We start from the raw sequence: 18,108 nt of genomic DNA, 5'->3' as shown, positions 1-18,108 counted from the left end.
TGGCTTTTTATTAAAAATGTTTACAATGAAATAAAAATCTATCTTGTTTTCTTTGGAAAGAGGAATATGCAGTTCATTCTACGACCGGTCGTGCCGAGCACCGTTATGCAGGCCTGGTTATTTGTTTGTCCATTTATTGCGCAGATGTAGTGAAATGGTGGTTGATATGCAAGAAAAAACTACCGAGCAGACCCGGAGAGAGATTGGACTATCCACTTCGCATTGATTTCTTTTTTAAAGCGATGATCTTGTGATTATCTTATTTTCTCTCTTTTCAACAGAACTGAATTAAGCTATCATATTACTTTCCTATTAGGCCCAGATTAATAATAGCGGAGATTACAGTACTTATAATTGTAATGGTATAGGGTAAGGGATATATCGATTGTGCAGAAACGGATAGGGGGAAAATGGTTCGGAGGTTCATTAATTCATAATTCGGCCCGTTTTATTTGTTGCTGCATGTGTACCCTCGGCATTACAGGAGAGGCAATAAGCCGTGCGGAGTGAATGCTTCTCAGCTGTCTTAAAAAGGCGGCGAGATTTCACCGGCTCTCAACAGCCTGTCACCAGGCAGTGTGTCGGCTCCATTCCGTAGCGTGTAGCACTTTTGAAGTGCACAAATACGATTTCTAATCCCTCACAGTGAAAAGACCATTAGACACATAATGGAATTTTTTTGAAGAGCATCTTTATTTAGATCTGCCATTCTTCAGATTATCAAAATAAACTACCCACCTCTCACTTCACAGCCCAGGGACAGAAAAGGGAGAGGGAAAAAAAAAAAACAGAGGAATCAAAACAGAGAGGTGTAGTGTCTGAAAGGATATAGTGTGACTTACAATCAGGGTTTATTTCTTTGCAGAGGACGGCGAGCTGAATGGAGGCGGCGAGCCGTGTGAAGTCTCGGGGAACGAGCTCGTCTCCAGGTAGACGCGGGGCGGAAGTGGGCAGCCTCCTGAAGGAAGGATCGGGAGGGCGGAGGAGAGGATGGAGGTGAGTCTGAAACAGCCAGAGACAGGTGGGGTGGGGATAAGACAAAAGCAGAAGATGAAGAAGAAAAAAAAACCGTTCCTGATCTGAAATCTTTCTGAACACGGGGGGTTGTGATGTTTCTGCGGTGTCCCTGGGTCGCCGCGAGCTCGTACAGTTGGCACGTTGTCAGAGTGCTGCGTTGCTAAGATGAAGGGTTCCAGAGCGCTTCTATCACCTTGGTAACCCTCTCCTAATTCCTCAGCTGTGGTGGCATTGTCACTCTTGTCAGCCTCGGTAATCACAGTCTGGTCTTGCAAGACTGTGCTTTGTGCATTTCTTTTCCATGTTGTGGGCATTGCGATTTTAATGTGTGATATTCTATAGGCAGTAGAAATTAAAGCAAGGACATATTCAATAGTTTCTCTGTGATTTGAAAATAACTGCACTTGAATGCATGTGCATAGAATGCATCTATATCATATCATATCATATAATTTCATATCATATCATATCATATTACATACATGCACACAAATGCACACATACGGATTATTTTGTGTAAGAGCAGCAGATTGTTCTCTGATGCATATTTTCTCTCTCATTGATACTCAGGAGCACAACAAAGCAGAGGCGGAGAGGGCGCAGTTGCGCATATCTGCCAAAAGAGGGCAACATTAGATTTCTTAATTCCTGAGCGTATTCGTACGGATGTAGGTGTCGCGCTAAATGTGTAAATAACAATCATTTACATTCGCCTCTGGAATGGCTTTCCTGCACTGTCAGGCTCCGGTTCAAAGCAGTTCCGCAGCTTTGGCTGTGAAGGCACACGTTGTCACTCCGCTGAAATCTTCCCGAAGCAGGAACGAAGTTCTTCTCGGCTTAGGTGTCATCTCGCTGAGAGCCCACGCCACGGCAGAGCTTCGCAACCAAAACAAAATGGGAAAATAAATGTGTCAGACTCTCAAAATAATTTCTGCCACATTCGTACTTTAGCTAATGCCAAAGTTGCTGAAGAAATAAGGTGTGTGTGCCTGTGTGTGTGTGTGTGTACGTGCGTCTGTGCGTGTGTGTGTGTGTGTGACTTATTTATGACTGAAATATAATCTAACAACTCTTCCTCCCGTCAGGTGCAGTTATTTTATGACAGTTCATTTTATGTTATTTTTCTATGCACAGAATGTTCCTGCAAACAGTGAACTCACTTCAAAGAACCATCCGTCACATGCATTGCCGCTGTTGATTGTCATTAAAAAACGAACTGCCTTTAACTGGGGGTGCAGGGATGGTGGGTGGCTGCAGTTGTGCTGGGATCGTGTTAGCATTTCTGATAAACACCACGTGACAGGCATTAATCAAAAAGTTTCGCGTAAGTGTAGCCTACCACATCACAACGCTCTTGTTTGGTGGAGCTATGTTTACTCCTTGCCGCGTTGTGAAAAGGGAACAGATTGGCAGAGTCTGGGGAGGTAGGGGCGGTTGGAGCTCGCCCACTGTGATCCTCTGGTGTCATAGTGAACCCCGGGGAGACGCGCCGCACACGCCCCCTCCTCTCCGAAACAATCGCTCCGCTTGGCACGGCGTGCGGCCTTTGTCTCCCGTCCGAGGCCGGCGCGCTGGCAGCGGCGGCAGGGTCAGCCGCAGCGCTCGCCGTGGCCAGCAGAGGGAGTCTGGACGGCGCAGGGATTCAGTTCTGCGGGCAGTCAGGAAGCAGTGTGACCCCGGGGTTCTGGCAGTGCTAGGGAGTGTAAGTTGTTTTAAAAAAAGCTGTAGGATATAAATCAACACAGATTCTGAAGTGTATTTCTTTGCTATGGAAATGACATCAACTGTTAACAATTCTACTACTATGACTACTACTACTTCTAATAACAACAGACCTGGGTCAAATACGTATTTGTTTTGGATTCAAATACTTTTCTGTGCTCCATTGATCTTGCCAGGTGTAATTGAGCCTGCCAATATGACCAGAAGGCGGGGTTTGCACTTTCTGTATTTCATTGGTTCCAGTACACCAGACAATATCAGTAAAGCATAGAAAAGTATTTGAATCCAAAACAAATACGTATTTGACCCAGGTCTGAATAACAACAACAGCAACATATAATAATAATAATAATAATAATAATAATAATAATAATAATAATAATAATAATAATAATAATAATAATAATAATCATCATCATCATCATCATCATCATCATCATTGTCATCGTCATGATCAGCAGCAATATCATTATCATCATGTTTACATTCCTTAGTTGTCATGCCTTTTTAAATTCCATTTGCAGTAATGTGTAAATAGAACAATTCAGTGAGGTTTCACGTGGTGAACAATTATAGTTTCCTGATATGAAATTTAATGGTAAATTGCTTGCATGTCTGTGAGATACCTAAAAGCATGGTGGGACTGTTTCTTACCCTTCTAAATACGTATGGTGGAATATGCAGATTTAAGCCCTGCTTTGATCCTCTTTATTTCACTGCTGGTTGTATTTTTCATTGTACGTAATGAGAAGTTGCTGATGGATTCCATTTCCTCTTCTTTTGTGACTGCAGATTAGGCTACCATCTCAGGTGGTTGACTAAACTCGAGCCTAAGCATTGATAAATACATGCATAAATAAATGTTAAATAAGTAAATACAATAGTTGTCTCATAGGCAAGCCTTTTCTTTTTTTGTGATCACCTTTCTTAAATTTTCAAAACACACATAGGCAAGTTTTCTCTTTAGGTGAATCCAGGGATGACCAATACACTGTTCCGTCTATGTGACTAATCTGGCTGCTCCACTTACTCACAGCACTCTGCCTACTAGTGGTAACTCGACAGTACTGCTGTTGCTTTGCAGGAGGCACTCAGTCCACTTACGTTTTGTAGGGCTTCATAGTCATGACCAAAAGCAGCTTGGTTGCCTTATAGCCGATGGTGTGTGCTATTCTAATACGATTCTTACTTTGGTTCCATTTTCTCACTTTACTGGACAAACCATTTGCCTTTGTATGTCTTTGGGATAATCTTTCTGATAATCTATTTGTCCAGTATTTAAGTAATGTTTCTCCTGTAAACATGTTTGACCGCTCAGTAACACTATTAAATAATGCCAAATACATTTTGGGAAACCACAGTACGTGCAATACGTAGTCATACTACATGTAAACATGCAAGCAAATTGCATTCACTGTGCAAAACAAACCCGGCCTTTAAGTAAACTCATTACAGTGGTTTCAGTTATAATCCCTCCCTTTGTCTGATGCTATAAACAGGCCGCACAGTAGCATAATCCTGCTGAAATGGCTTTTTTTATACTTTCAGAAAGGAAACAAAACTAGAATAAAATAGAACCTGCTCACCTTCTTTAGAGCGTTTATTTAATTAGCACACGCTGTAGAGCAATCTGCAAGCTTTTACTTTGAAACCGGTACTCTGAATATTCAGGCGAGGTTGGTACCTTTTAAGTAAACAACTAACAATAGTATAAACAAGGAAATACAATAAATAAATATATAAATTATAGGATTTCTCTTTTTTTTTCTAATTATGTTAAATAGCGTGCTAAATTATCAAATTTTGCATATTCACAGCAGGCAGAGCATCCATTGTTTTAGCAGGAAGGAACACTTGTGCTCTTTCAAGAATGTGCTTTGCATTCGTGAAGTGCTGTTTTATACCTTTTCACTGAGCATTGTTGATGGTGTACACGTGTGTGCGTGTGTGTGTGTGTGTGTGTTTGTGTGCGTGTGTGTGTGTGTGTATGTGTGTGAGATTGTGTGTGTGTGTGTGTGTGTGGGAGATGAAAGAATAATTTATCTGATCAGTTTTTTGTGGGGTTTCCCTGCGGTCGTGTGTTCTCGTCTTATTGCGTGGCCCTGGAACACGTTTACAGCACCCAAAAACAGAGAACACAGCTAATCCCCACTGGCAGAACACTCTATTGTGTCATTTTTAGTCCTAACGATTGTGAAGGGGTGGGAAAAAAAATCACACTTTAAAGAGGAAGGGAGGAAAAAAAGAAAAAAAAGAACTGAAAGGTGATTAGTTGTCCAGGAGAATCTTGGCCGAGGAGGCAGGAGCCCTAATGGCGGTTGGGGCCGCAGACGTTCCTCGCAGAGCTGCCCCCCACTCGATTTTTAAGCCCCGTGTCAAGCTCGTGCTCCTCGCTGTTCTCATTTCCTCTGCCTTCTGGCGAGCCCTGCTATTTATAAGAAATCATTTTTCTTTTCTCTTTTATTTTATTTTGCCTCCCCGCGCGTTTGATTGGCTGCCGCGGATAGGATGGTGGACGGATGAGCTGCAGCCATCATCCAGAGGGTTTCTGGGTACTGAGGTGTTCCTCTCACTCCCAGAAACCCTCCCCTCAACCCACACACACACACACACACACAGACGCACCCCCCAGCCTACTTTACAGGGTGCCCACTTGTTTTCAGTCCACCATTTTCCAATACAAATGTTTGTTTACTTATTTGTGTGTCATGTAACGAACCGAAAGGTGCCCTCTTGAGTGTGTGTGGCTCTGGCATGCTAGCCTAAAGCCCAGCGTTAGCATTTGCGCTTGCTAAAGCGGCACATTTAATGCTGGGAAATGAAAGGCGTTCCTCTGGGCCGCGCCCTCACGAGATGATGCTTTGCGCTGCGCATTACGCAGAGCTGGCGAAGGCACGCTTAATTCATCACCGCCGATCGCCGTTCTTTTCCCACAAAAATCACTCCGCTAACCAGCTTTCTAATTCGCTATCCGGCACTTGCCGAAGGCTCCTTAGATAAATTAGAGAAATAAAGTTCTGCTAGTGAGTTACGGTAAGCACGAGGAAGGCACAGCGAGTTATTTATATTATCACACGTATTTTTAAATCTGCATGCGATTATGCCGTGGTCTAAGCCTTCCTCTCTTCAGCGGCAGTGTCGAGAGTGCTTACAGATGGATAAGCATGTCAGGTTTCTCTGAGTCATATACATCCGGGACACCCGCCAGTCCAGGATATTACTGGATGTTATTTAGGATGAATCCTCTTTAAATCTTAGATTCCCCCTTTTCTTTGGCAGACTCTGGCAGTGTGCCGGAAGCTTCTATACAGCAGAGAAAAGGATCCACACGAGAAAAGCTGCCATTAAAAATAGATCGTGAAACAAGTATTGTTTTTTTTTTTTTTGACAAATTGTATTAAAATGGAACCCGAACTCAGCATGCAATTTAATAACAATATACACATTTGTGGCATTAGAAATGATCACTTGAAGTTTTTCCTTGCACATATTTTTTTCACTGTGACACTATTTCAAGAGATTTTGTTTTAAATCAATCGATCCAGCAGTGTAGAGCTTTAGCACCATGAGTACATTTAAGCAGTTAATATTTTTGCAATATTTGATAATGTATGATGAGTAATCATGAGATTTAGCTTTTATCTTTAATAGTTTTTCATTCGTTAGGTATCCTGTCCCTCTATGACATGCAGGTACCCTGTCCCTTGTTGAAGTTCAGCTTCAGGTTAGTTTATTGTCTAATGAACTGGCCTAGCTACATGTATTCATAGAACAATTCAATTATTGAAATGCATTGATAAGCGCTTTAAAATCCTCTTGAGAAACCCCACCCCCTTAAAACCCCAAAGAGGGGAAAAGAGTCACAAGTACGTTAATCTAATCACCTCAACTCTGCAGGCCAGTCTCCACACCTCCTGCCTCCATTTGGGTCTGTTAAAATAGAGCATAAAATAAAGAGAACATAGCATTCGTCATTAGCTAACTTGACTTGTCTATAAGCAATTTTTTACATGACTCCTATTAACTACAAGATAATTTATGATACAATGGTAGCTAACTTTGTTGATCACTATCACAACACATCTAAACAGTGTATCAAAAAAAAGATGTATTGAAAAGGGAATATTGGATGCAAGGAATTGGTTAACGTTATTTTCAATCTGATGCTAACTTAACCGAAAGACATTACATTGTGTATCAATAGTCGTTTCAGAGAACCATTTACTTTGGTGACAAGCAGCCTAGCTAGACAGACGACACTGGGGAAAATGATCATATTGTTTCATCGTTCACTGTGTGTTGAAAAAAATGACCAAATGCCACTGGCTTTTATTTTTCTCGACATCTTTCACAAACGTTGTCTCTGCCTGCCTGATAAAACATAGCTAATTTTAGCCAGCCTATGGTTTGATTTTATTTTATTTAACCTTTGTTTAACCAGGTTAGTCTCTTGAGATTCAATATCTCTTTTGCAAGAGAGACATAGAAAGGAAAGCAGCTAAGATACCCATTACAGAAAATGACACATAAAACATAAAAATGACAATGACACACACACACACAAATTCATACATTGTAACTTGAAAAGAAGAAATCCAGGTAATAAAGTCATATGACAATCAAAAAGCACAATTACAGTCCACAGTTGTGCTGAATTCCAGGTCTTTGACCCTAGCTTTAAAATCATTTAAAGTAATGAGCTCCTGTGATTTGAAACATTTTTGTAGATAATTTCAAGAAACAGGAGCAGAGAATTTGAAGGCCCTTTTTTTTACCAAACTCTGTACAGACCTTTGGCACAGTAAATGAAATATAATCCAGTGAGCACAAACAGTAGTTATTGTTACTTTGAGGACAAAATGTGCATACACAGATAAGAGATAGGAGTTGTCTCAAAATGGCTTTATAAATGAAAATGTACCAATGGGTTTATCTCTGGCTAGCTAGGCTAGGCCTATATACTTTTCCCCCCCTCAAAATATTCAATTGTACCTTCATCATGAGTCATTTTATTTGACACTGTTTGAAACAGGAGACCAGATGAGACAAAGTGCTTTTTAAAACAATCCAACATCTAAAATCTTTCTGAGATGTGTCCTTGACCACACATGCAGGTATGATAGGTCATAAGTGCAGTTTGAATATAATGACTTAATTTCCTTCCAAAGTTTAATGGATTGTTAAGATTTTTCATAGTGACAGTTCAGTAATAATTAGATTTTTCTTTAATGATGAAAGAAGAGCATTTTTTCTTAGATATCTTAATTTGGTCCAGTCAGAGACAAATTAAGAGTAAGATCTCCTAGCATTAGCCCAAACTTGGAAAGCTCCTCTGAGAACAAATAATTTTTCCGGCCTTTAACTTCAAAGATTACAAAGCGACTAGTGAGGCATGTCGGTTTGTAATCTCCAGAAAATTATTAAAAATAATTAATAAAACTCCAAGCTGTCAAGCAACATCCAAGCAACATCAGGTATTAAAGTTATCCTACTCCAATCACATTAAATTAGTTCATGTAAGGTCCCTAGTTCACTAAAATGTTAAAAACGTTAAAAACAGGGGTTTGTTTTGAAAACCTTTGTGTTCCTAATACCAGAAATAACACATTGATCAGTAGTTTCCTATCATTAGGAAAAAATACCTGAGGCCGTATATTTATGTGGGGCATTTGTTAAAATCAGTTCAATGAGGGTTGATTTCTCAGGGCACTTGAAGTTTGCCCTAGTTGGGCTACTAATTAACTGGCTTAAATTCATAATATTGCGACAAGCCTTAAACTAATCTGAAATAGGCTTTAGCCAATCTCTGTTTAGATTGCCTATGATAACTATTTCCTATTTGGATAAACCATGCTTTCATTATTTCATGTCAATGATTACTTATTATACTATTATACTTTAGCTGCAGATCCAACAGATAGCCACATGGTCCTAGAGACATTGTTTTAAGAGTCACTTTCGTTTGTTTTGATGAAATGCTTGGTTTAGTATTTATTTAGTGAAAGCAGTTGGGACAAAATCGCATCAGATAAGTGTCAAAACAGTGATAGAGACATGTCATTGCTAATTGTATAGGAATCTATGCCCATGCTCAGTGACATGCTTCATACGTCAGGTATCCTGTCCCTATATGACATGCTTCATACTGCAGGTGTCCTGTCCCTATATGGCATGCTTCATACTGCATGTGCCTTGTCCCTGCAAGATGTGAATCATACTACAATCGTCCTGTTCTGTCTATTATGTGCTTGGTCATCAGTGCGGTAGCTACAGACCGTGCTTTCTCTTCTCATCTGGCACCTTGAATGCCGTTCCTGCTACTGCCACTCAGCTGAACTCAGCATTATGGCTTCTCTTATGAAAGGGTCATTCAAACATGTCCCCATCCCACATTAAGAAACATTTAAACATTAACATTGCTTTTTTCTCCCTCTCTGGCACATTACATCCACAACAGTACTTGTGGTAGACAGAGATCCTTAATGCACTTGGTTCATGCATCTGTTCTTGATTAGGTGAACAATTTTGGACCGTGATAAGTAGTGTATAATTTGTCTCTGTCTATCTATTAATATATATGTCTTTTATACATACATATTAGTGTTTACCTTGAACTGAGTAATTAAAACCCAAAAATAGTAAGCCTGTGTGTAGATTGTACATGCCTCACTAACCCCCTCCGTCACCCAGAAACACCACTTAATTGGGAAACATTGACTGTGAATGCAGTGATATCGATGGGCCGAGCCGCTGTAGGTAGCGGAAGGGATCAGGTGTGTGGCCCACAGGTACACATGTGTGTGAGGACGCTAATTACTCCAGTTAGGGCCCGCGCTGTGGGCTGCCATTTACCTGGAAATAAAATTCATTCGGTAAATGTCAAATTGTGCCGAACAGCTGCCGTTTGAAAGACAATAAAAGTGTGGGTTTCCCGCCACCGGGTTTGTTCCTGTTGCGCCTCCCCTCCCTTATTATCGTCTGTATCTCCAGCCTCTTCGCTTTAACTGTGTAGCACAAACCACGTGACGACAATCAACATTTTACATTTTTCACACTGCTTGACGGGCTTGAGGGATAAGTTCTTACCTGTACACCGTATATCATAAGCATTAAATCCATGCTTTAATCCGCCGCGCAAACGTATACTTGTCCTGAGTTTCAAATTTAAACTATTCAAGTGAAGGTCCTGCTTGGCTACAAATAAGTAACTCCAATGTAGTGCCCCATTTATTTATTTATTTATTTATTCGAATAAGCACATATTTACTGAACTGAATATGAACTTGGAAATTATTAATATCCATAATCTATTATCAACAGCTACAGTGTAATCTCTTTGAAATGGAGTTGCTTGGCAGTATTATGTCCTACTATGTGGCCACTAAACACACATTTTGATTGACACTTCACAGGCTATTCCATCACGTGTTATCGCTACTTAAATACAAACGTATGTTTAAAGTAAATTGATATGGTTCTCACAGTGGAACACTATTAATAGCAATGGCTGCCCCTAATTACTGTAAGTACCGGTGCTCATTTACTATTCAGTAGGAATGGAAACAATTATTTATTTATTTTTATAAAAAATTAATTGGTTGCAACAGTGCTAAAGGATAACCAAGCCACACTTAATTCTCTTTTTAAAATTTAAAAAAAAAATACCAGCTGTTCTTCCTGTGATAAACATTGCAGAGAAACATGCCCTGAGAAATGAACCTGGCCTTTGTGCTGAAATTTAGAAACATAAACAAAATAGTACACACTTACTTAACGGCCTCAAAGTAGCAGCATCATCCAAATTTTCTTCTTTTTTTTTTTTTTTTTTTTTTCCTTTCGCAAGTATTAATCCCTGTGTCCTTGCTGGGTCTGTTCCCACCAGCGCCTCGAAATGGTGAAAAGTGGCGGTGGAATTAACGAGCTCAAACTTTCGGAGGCGCGCGTCGCCCCGAACGCTCGGAGCTCGTGTCTGAAGCCGCAGCGCGTGCCAAAGACCGAGGGAAGCGCCCGCTGATAGATATTAACATGTGCTTTAATGAACGTTCAGAGAACGGCACCTAAAAGGCTCTTCACATAATGCGGTTTGACAGTGTATTTGTACTAATAACCCCTAAAAGTGACAATAAAATACTCTGGGCCCTACTGTACAGATGATTAATGCCAGCGTGGTAATTAAGTTCCATTAGGCCCGGGTTCACTTGCCCACGGATCCGGCGCCAGGCGTTGGCGAGAGAGCCAGCCAAGACCAAAGGACTAATGCTTTTTAAAGCTGCGCTCCCCGTCCCGGGGCCGGCCGAGCTAACGTGGGACATCTGCTTGCTGTTGACGGTCGGAGGTGTTGATGCATTGGATCGTTAGAAGGGCAGAGTGAACCGGTGTTTTCTTGTTGACAGGGGCCCACTCCGGAAAGCACGAGCTCTGCCGGTCTTGAAAGGAAAATTGGAATTTTAAAAAAAGCATTTAAAATGTATTGCATCAAAAAAAATGTAATTCAATGTTTTTTTTTAAGTTCTTTTTTACATCATATTCTTTTGCCGGGAGGTGAAATGTCAGCGATGAAACAAACTTCTTTCTTTTCTTTCTGGGCCCCCAAATTGCATTTTTTTCTTATTCCTGAAGATCAGGGCCAGTTTACCCCCCTCCACCCCTCCCCACACACACCCCCACCCCACATCTCCAACCCCACCCCTTCTCATCGCCCCCCTGTGTATTCCTGAAGGCTGGCATTAGTGTGGGCAGAGAGCAGCCTGGCCCCTTTGCAAACGGCTCCGGTAACGACCCGCCTGGGAGGCGATCGCTGCCGCGGATGAGTCCAGGTGCCGCAGCATAAGCATTTCATTAAATATTGAAGCCGCCATTTTCAGTTACACTGGCAAAAAAGGGAGGGATTTTGGCCGCATTCCAAAAGCGACTAAATATATACTTTTTCTCCCCCCCCTCCCCCCTACTCCAGCCTCCTCTCTAATCACATTCTGGTTTTACTTGACCTTTCTTCTGCTAATTAGTTGCCTTCTTGAAAAGCATTATGGGTAATATATCTTGGGTGATACGGCTTCCCACTTTCCGCACCGGTAATCACTCTAAATGTATGAATGATTTATTCAGTGGAGCCATTTCTCACAATCTTAAAATACACAAACCATAAAATACACCCCAATTATTACTTCGGTCTTCCTAGCAGAGGAAAGCAGCGTGCTTTTTTTTGTAATTGTAATGACATTGAAGGAAAGTGGTACCTGCACCGGGCTAAACAAGGCGAAACTAGCGAAATATGCACCTGTTTCGCATAAGTGATTACAGATTAGAATAGTAATAAGTGTAAGATGCGCGCTCACGCTGTGTTGAATACCGCGTACGGCTCGGAGAACATGGCCGACGCGTGTCTTCCCTCTCATTTCTCCACTGAGCGTGTAACCACACGAGAGCTGAGCGCACCTGAATCACCCGCTCACTTCCTGTTTCAGTCTGACCTGTGCAGAGCAGGGTTTGTGTCTGCATGTAGGCGCTCATTACACTCACAGGTACACACACACATACTCACACACAGACATACTCATGCACGTAAGCACACACACACACACATACTCACACACAGACATACTCATGCATGCAAGCACACACACACACATACTCATGCACACACACACAAACACATACTCATGCACTAACATACATGCACACACACACACATACTAATGCACACACACAAACACATATGCATGCACACACTCACACACTCAGAGGTACACACACAGACACACATACACGCACACACATACTCGTGCATAGACACACACACACACACACACACAAACACATACTCGTGCACTCACACAAACACACACACACACACACACACATGCTTACACACTCACGGGTATACACACACACACATACTGTAAAATACATGTGTTCAGCATCTTCTGACTACATGTATGATGTTTGGTGAAAGTATGCATGAAATTAATATTTCCATGTAAAAAGTGCAATAAAAATACAATTTAATTTAATGTAATATCTTCAAAATAATATTTAATTTAAAAAATGCAAATCCTTGTTGAATAATTGTACATGTGTGTTTTATGATTTTATATGAAATCTGGTAAAGTGACACAGAAATGCACATGTGCATACGCAGTCATGAATACACACACAAACTACAGCACAGCCACTCATTAGAGGAGGTGCATTAAAAAAGAATGAGAAAAGAAAAATTGAACAAATTAGCATATCAAGGAGTGGGTATTTAAAGCTTAAGTGTGAAAAGTAATTGTGTATTCATGTATGAATGTGTGTACAAGGATGCTCTAAGTGTATGTGACTGATCTTTTGGGTACATGGAACAGGTTGGGTTTGTGCGGATGCATGGAACAAAGAGAGTGATTGCATTAGTGTGAATAGAGTGAGTGTGTGACTGTGTGTGAGAGAATGAGAGTGTGTCCTGTGTGTGAGTGAATGAGTGTGTGACTGTGTGAGTGAATGAGTGTTTGACTGTGTGAGTGAATAAGTGTGTGTCCTGTGTGTGAGTGAATGAGAGTGTGTCCTGTGTGTGACTGTGTGAGTGAATGAGTGTGTGACTGTGTGAGTGAATAAGTGTGTGTCCTGTGTGTAAGTGAATGAATGTGTGACTGTGTGAGTGAATGAGTGTCTGAACAGAGGTACAGGCTGTACAGAGTGATCCTTGCCCCCTGCTGCTTGTACAGATTACATGTGGGGAAGTACCTTGAGGAAAGTGAGAGTGAGATTGTGTGGGTTCATGTGCCTGTATGCGTATATGTGTGCATGTGCACGCATGTGTGCGTGTGTGTTTGTGTGTGCGTGTACGTGTGTGTGTGTGTGTGTGTGTGTCTGCGCACATGCTATTTGCCTACCCTTTTGAGTTGTTTTTTTCTTAGGTTGTTGTAACTTTCGCTGACTGTCAGGAACAGAAACTTGGTAATTTTGTATGTGATCAATTGTTTCTACCCCTTTGTTCTCTGGCCGTTACCTGCGAAACCGTGGAGCAACCACACATGCTGTTTGCTCTTAATCGGAATAGATTTAGCATTTTTGAGTTCTGTAAACCTGCTGCAGCCAAACACACCCATCCAGCATCAGTGATACAGTAGGGAAACTGAAGCACATAGCTCCATATTGATGCCGTGGAAATGAATGGCCAAGAAATTAGAAAAAACATATATGTATTGTATCTTTTCTACATGTGAAATGTGTTCCTTCAAAAATGCCAGAAAATGTGCTAATATGAGCACATGTCTATCTGTACATAGCCATTAAAAATGTATGTGAAAGAAAGCCTCACTGTAAATGCTGTATAAATGAATGGACGGTATATGAAAGGGTATCGGCACGTTGTCAGGCCTGACGTCATTTTCTGATCGTGAGCAGAACGTCCAATTTGAGCTTTACGGTCGCTGCGAGGGACAGACGGGTTTTACTGCGGAACTCCTCCCCTCCCATCCCGTTTGCCTTCCATTACCGTCGCCACCTGAAGCTCTCTGACCTGCAGCAAGTGTAAACCCGACTTTCCTTTGTAAAATCGACCTAATCGCTTTAGATTTAGAGTGCGCTCTTGAATCATTCTTGCTTTTTAACCGTATCAAACTTATTATTTTTATTACTTATTTGTTGCTGCCTTCGTACCCATTGGCATTTGAATTACAATGCCTTTAAATTCAATCTATCGCCATACAAATAGATACATATTTAGCATTTTCAAGGAGGCAATATGTGCTATTTTACATAAAATTTGCATCAATTAAAAATGATGTAAATAGAAAGGACAATTTATTGCTCTGAGGATTTATTCAATTTAACTCTATAATTGCTTGCAATCCACGCGCTCATTATATTACAATTTAGTGCATTTACCAGCAGCTGGTATAGAGTTAATGACAGGAGCTTCAGGGAGGACTTTAGGCCCCATAAGCTTACTCAAAAGGTATAATTCACTACCATTGGCTAAACTCTTTCAGGAATATTTAGTAAAGAAAAAAGTATATACTTTGTTTCTACATCACGATCAGAATGCAGATAACATATCTTAAAAATGACAAAACAGCTATCTGGTTTAATTTGTATTTTCTTGCAGTAGTTATTGTAAGACGATATAGGGCAATAGTAGAGCTATCTATGGAATGATAGTACATATATTTTTTTTCTTTTTGAAAGTGGAAAAAAAAAATCCATATTATTTGTTTCTGGCCCAAATGCAGCAGAAGCCTATGATACAGAACTGAGATTATGAAAACAACTGCAAACAGCGACATTTAAAGTATGCATTTGATGTCAGTTACTGTGGTCCTCCACGGGAGTCTATTCTGTATAAAGATATCCCAGCAGGCCGATATGTTGGCCTGGTGTCATATTGTGATCTAGGGCCAGGGGAGAACTTACAGTTTAACAAGTTCTGACCAGAGAGAATGGTGGCATTTTACCATAACATTTTTTCTCAGTTAGAAGAGAGATTTCCTACCTCTGTAAATGCACTCAATTTTAAATAGAAGAGACCAAAGTGTTTATAACCAGCCAGACTCCCCAAAGGAGACTTCCCTAGCATATTCTTAGCTTGTAATAAATCTGTTTTTGCTCCGGAATCCCAAACCTCCAAATGTCTGCGATACACACAGTGTGTTACAGTGTGTTTAGCTAGAGTAAGTGGTCTTCTTATGCATTATTAAAAAAAAAAAAAAAATCTCATGCAAGATTCTTTTCCAGTGGCCATGTTGTAAACTAAGAGTAAATTTGCTTCTTCAGTTAAACCAGGCTTCGTGAGACATTCTTCACGAATGCTCAAATAAACATCCACACCATCCTCACTCTCTTCCTTAAGTGTGTGTGCGTGTGTGTGTGTGTGTAGACAGAGAGAGAGAAAGAGAGAGATTATATGTATCAAAGACGTTCTATTCTGTGTGTTGAAGTGAAACATCGCTGAGGACTTCAGTATTTACTTCCTGCACTGAAAAGCTGTGAGAGCTCAACTCTCACCTCCCTCCCAACCTTAGGGTAATTTGATTCCGGTGCTTTGCGCGTCCGAGCGGCCATCTCCTCCAGGCGTCTGCGCAGCGGCCATTTGCATACTGCAGCTCTCCTGGCACATTAGCGTCTGCTGCTGTTGTTGATATTGTTCTCTTCAGGAGATTTATGCAGTTCCCGCTTCAGCGAATCGCGGTGACGATTTAGAATCAGGCGTATCCCAATTCCGCCATCAGCACATTCCACCATTCCACCGTTTCATCTATGCAGTTCAGTGAAACATTTGAACCTTTAGCCTCTTATAATGTTGAGTATGGACCTGATGAGAATCCTCCGGGTCTGTCACCTTCTGATTGTAACCCAAAGCGCACAATTAGAGAACAGTTTAAAAAAAATTTTAAATCGTGTATATGTGTGCAGATGTGTTTTATGCGCCATCGGGAATATTTCTCAGACGCGCTTCGTCACAAAACCGCGTGTCACCGGATCGGACCTGCGAGCATCGTAATTGGGAATTCTGTCAGCCTCCGCGTTCCTCCGGCTCCGTACCCCCCCCCCCCCCCCCCCCCCCTCAGAGGTCCTGCGTCCGCGGGTACCCCTCGCGCGCTAATCGCGGGGACGGGTCCCGGAGAGCTCTTCCTCCCGCCGCTGGAGTTTAATAACCGATTGTTTACCATTCCTTCCCCCCCAACCCCCCCACACCCCCAACCCTCCCTACCCCACACCCCACACCCCACACCCCACACCCCCGCCCTTTCCCGTGCTGTAAGTATAAAATTTTAATTACGGGCCTGACAGGCGCGGTGCATGATGCAGGGCCTGGCATCCATCACCGGGAGAGGGCCGGTGTCGGGGAGCTTTGACTTTGCGGAGACGGCGCTGCTCTCCCGGTGCGCGCGCGGAGTTGAGCAGCAGGTGCCATATTACTGTGTACAGAAAAGCAATTAGGAAGCATATTGGATGAATGAGGAGTGAATTAATATTAGCGAGTACATTTGTCAGTGGGGTTTGATGCGAGCCTTTTTCTTTTCTTTATGCAACATTAAGATTGTGGCGCTCATAAATTCTCTGCTTAAATTGCCATCTGTTCCCCTGTCAGGCCGCACTGAGACGCAGAGGAGGGGAAAGGAGAAGGAGAGGGAAAGTTTCTCCGTTTTATTTATTTATTTTCTTTATCGAGAGAAGATGGCTTTCCGTGATTTATCGCGAGGAGGCAGGGAGAAGGATTCTTAAATCCTGCTTTGTCAGTCTTAATTTCTTTGTTGAGCGTGGCCTGGATGGATGCAGTCTTTTTATGCATCCTCCAGAGACCCTACAGAAAAACGGTTGAAGCATTTTCATGATTCAAGTGCCTTGGACGGCAAAAACATGTTGCAGTAAAAATATTTTCAAAAATATTATTTATTTTTATTGACTGGCCCGTGTATTGTAAGTTTCAGCATAGTAGAATACATGGTTCTTGAGATTAAGACCAAAGACTTGTGTCCCCTAGAGGGGACAAAAATGAATTGCCAGGTCTCAAGAGGATATGTGCATTTTCATGCATTGTGTGTACTCACGTGGGGACATTACCATCTCTTTTTGGAATAAACATGCAATGGCCCTGTAGTGTGTAGTACGTATGGTTAGCGATGATCATACAGGGCAGTAAATGCAGTTTCAAATCGTAGAGGAATTTGCTTTGTTTCTCTCTCAGCCTGCCTGCTTTAATAACAGAAGTAGCTGTAGCTGTGGTTGTGGAACGGTGGCCAAATTTTGGGTCTATCGTCTGAAAAACATAGGCGGCTGGCTTAATAACGCCGCATCCAACAGCTGTCACCGGGAGATTACTGTCAGCGAGCCCCGTGCCCGCGGGCGGCGTGGGAGAGAGCGCGCGGAGAGAGCGCCAGAGTCCCTCAGTAATTAGCCGCCGCGGCGTTAGCGTTAGCGCTAAGCTGCCTAATCTACGAGGTGAGCGGGAGAGGGGCGACGCGTTCCTCGCCTCCCGAGAAAACCCGCCCGCGCGTCCCGAGTCGGGAATCTCGGGGAAGCGGGTCGACGGAACTGACGGAGATCTCCGACGTCCGTCGGCGCCGTCTCCCGCCTCTCGCTTCCCTCCCCGCTCTAATTGGACGCGGCGTTAGCCTAGCCGCGGCGCGGGGCCTCGCCGGTGACGGGCACGGGGAACGCGTCGCTCGGCGGCTCTGCCAGCGGCGGGAACAGAGGGAGCCGCGTTCCGCAAAAGCGCCCGCCCTTCCTGAGTGACATTAGAGGGGGGGAATGGGGGGGTTGGCGGGGAGTGGCAGGTTCGCCACCGCGCTACCTCTCTGAAGTATTGTGAGATCAGCGCTACGTAACTCTGAGGCCCTCGCCGTGCCGATCAGCCGGGGTACTCGAGTCATTAAAACCCCCCCTCCG

The 18,108-nt window shown here is 42.5% G+C and overlaps 1 long non-coding RNA gene across 6 annotated transcripts in view; it reads left to right on the top strand.

Annotated features, from left to right (window-relative positions):
* Positions 1 to 18,108, top strand: part of LOC118217603 — a 203,420-nt gene that overhangs the window by 7,582 nt on the left and 177,730 nt on the right. For all 6 annotated transcript variants that reach the window (XR_004763234.1, XR_004763235.1, XR_004763233.1 and 3 more), the window contains exon 2: positions 866 to 996. This is a non-coding gene — a long non-coding RNA (uncharacterized LOC118217603). The remainder of the gene's footprint in view (positions 1 to 865; positions 997 to 18,108) is intronic.

Source organism: Anguilla anguilla, chromosome 18 (assembly GCF_013347855.1).
Source record: "Anguilla anguilla isolate fAngAng1 chromosome 18, fAngAng1.pri, whole genome shotgun sequence".
Lineage (NCBI taxonomy): Eukaryota > Metazoa > Chordata > Actinopteri > Anguilliformes > Anguillidae > Anguilla > Anguilla anguilla.
The sequence above is the reverse complement of the archived record's forward strand: the minus strand, read 5'-3'. Positions and strand labels throughout refer to the sequence as shown.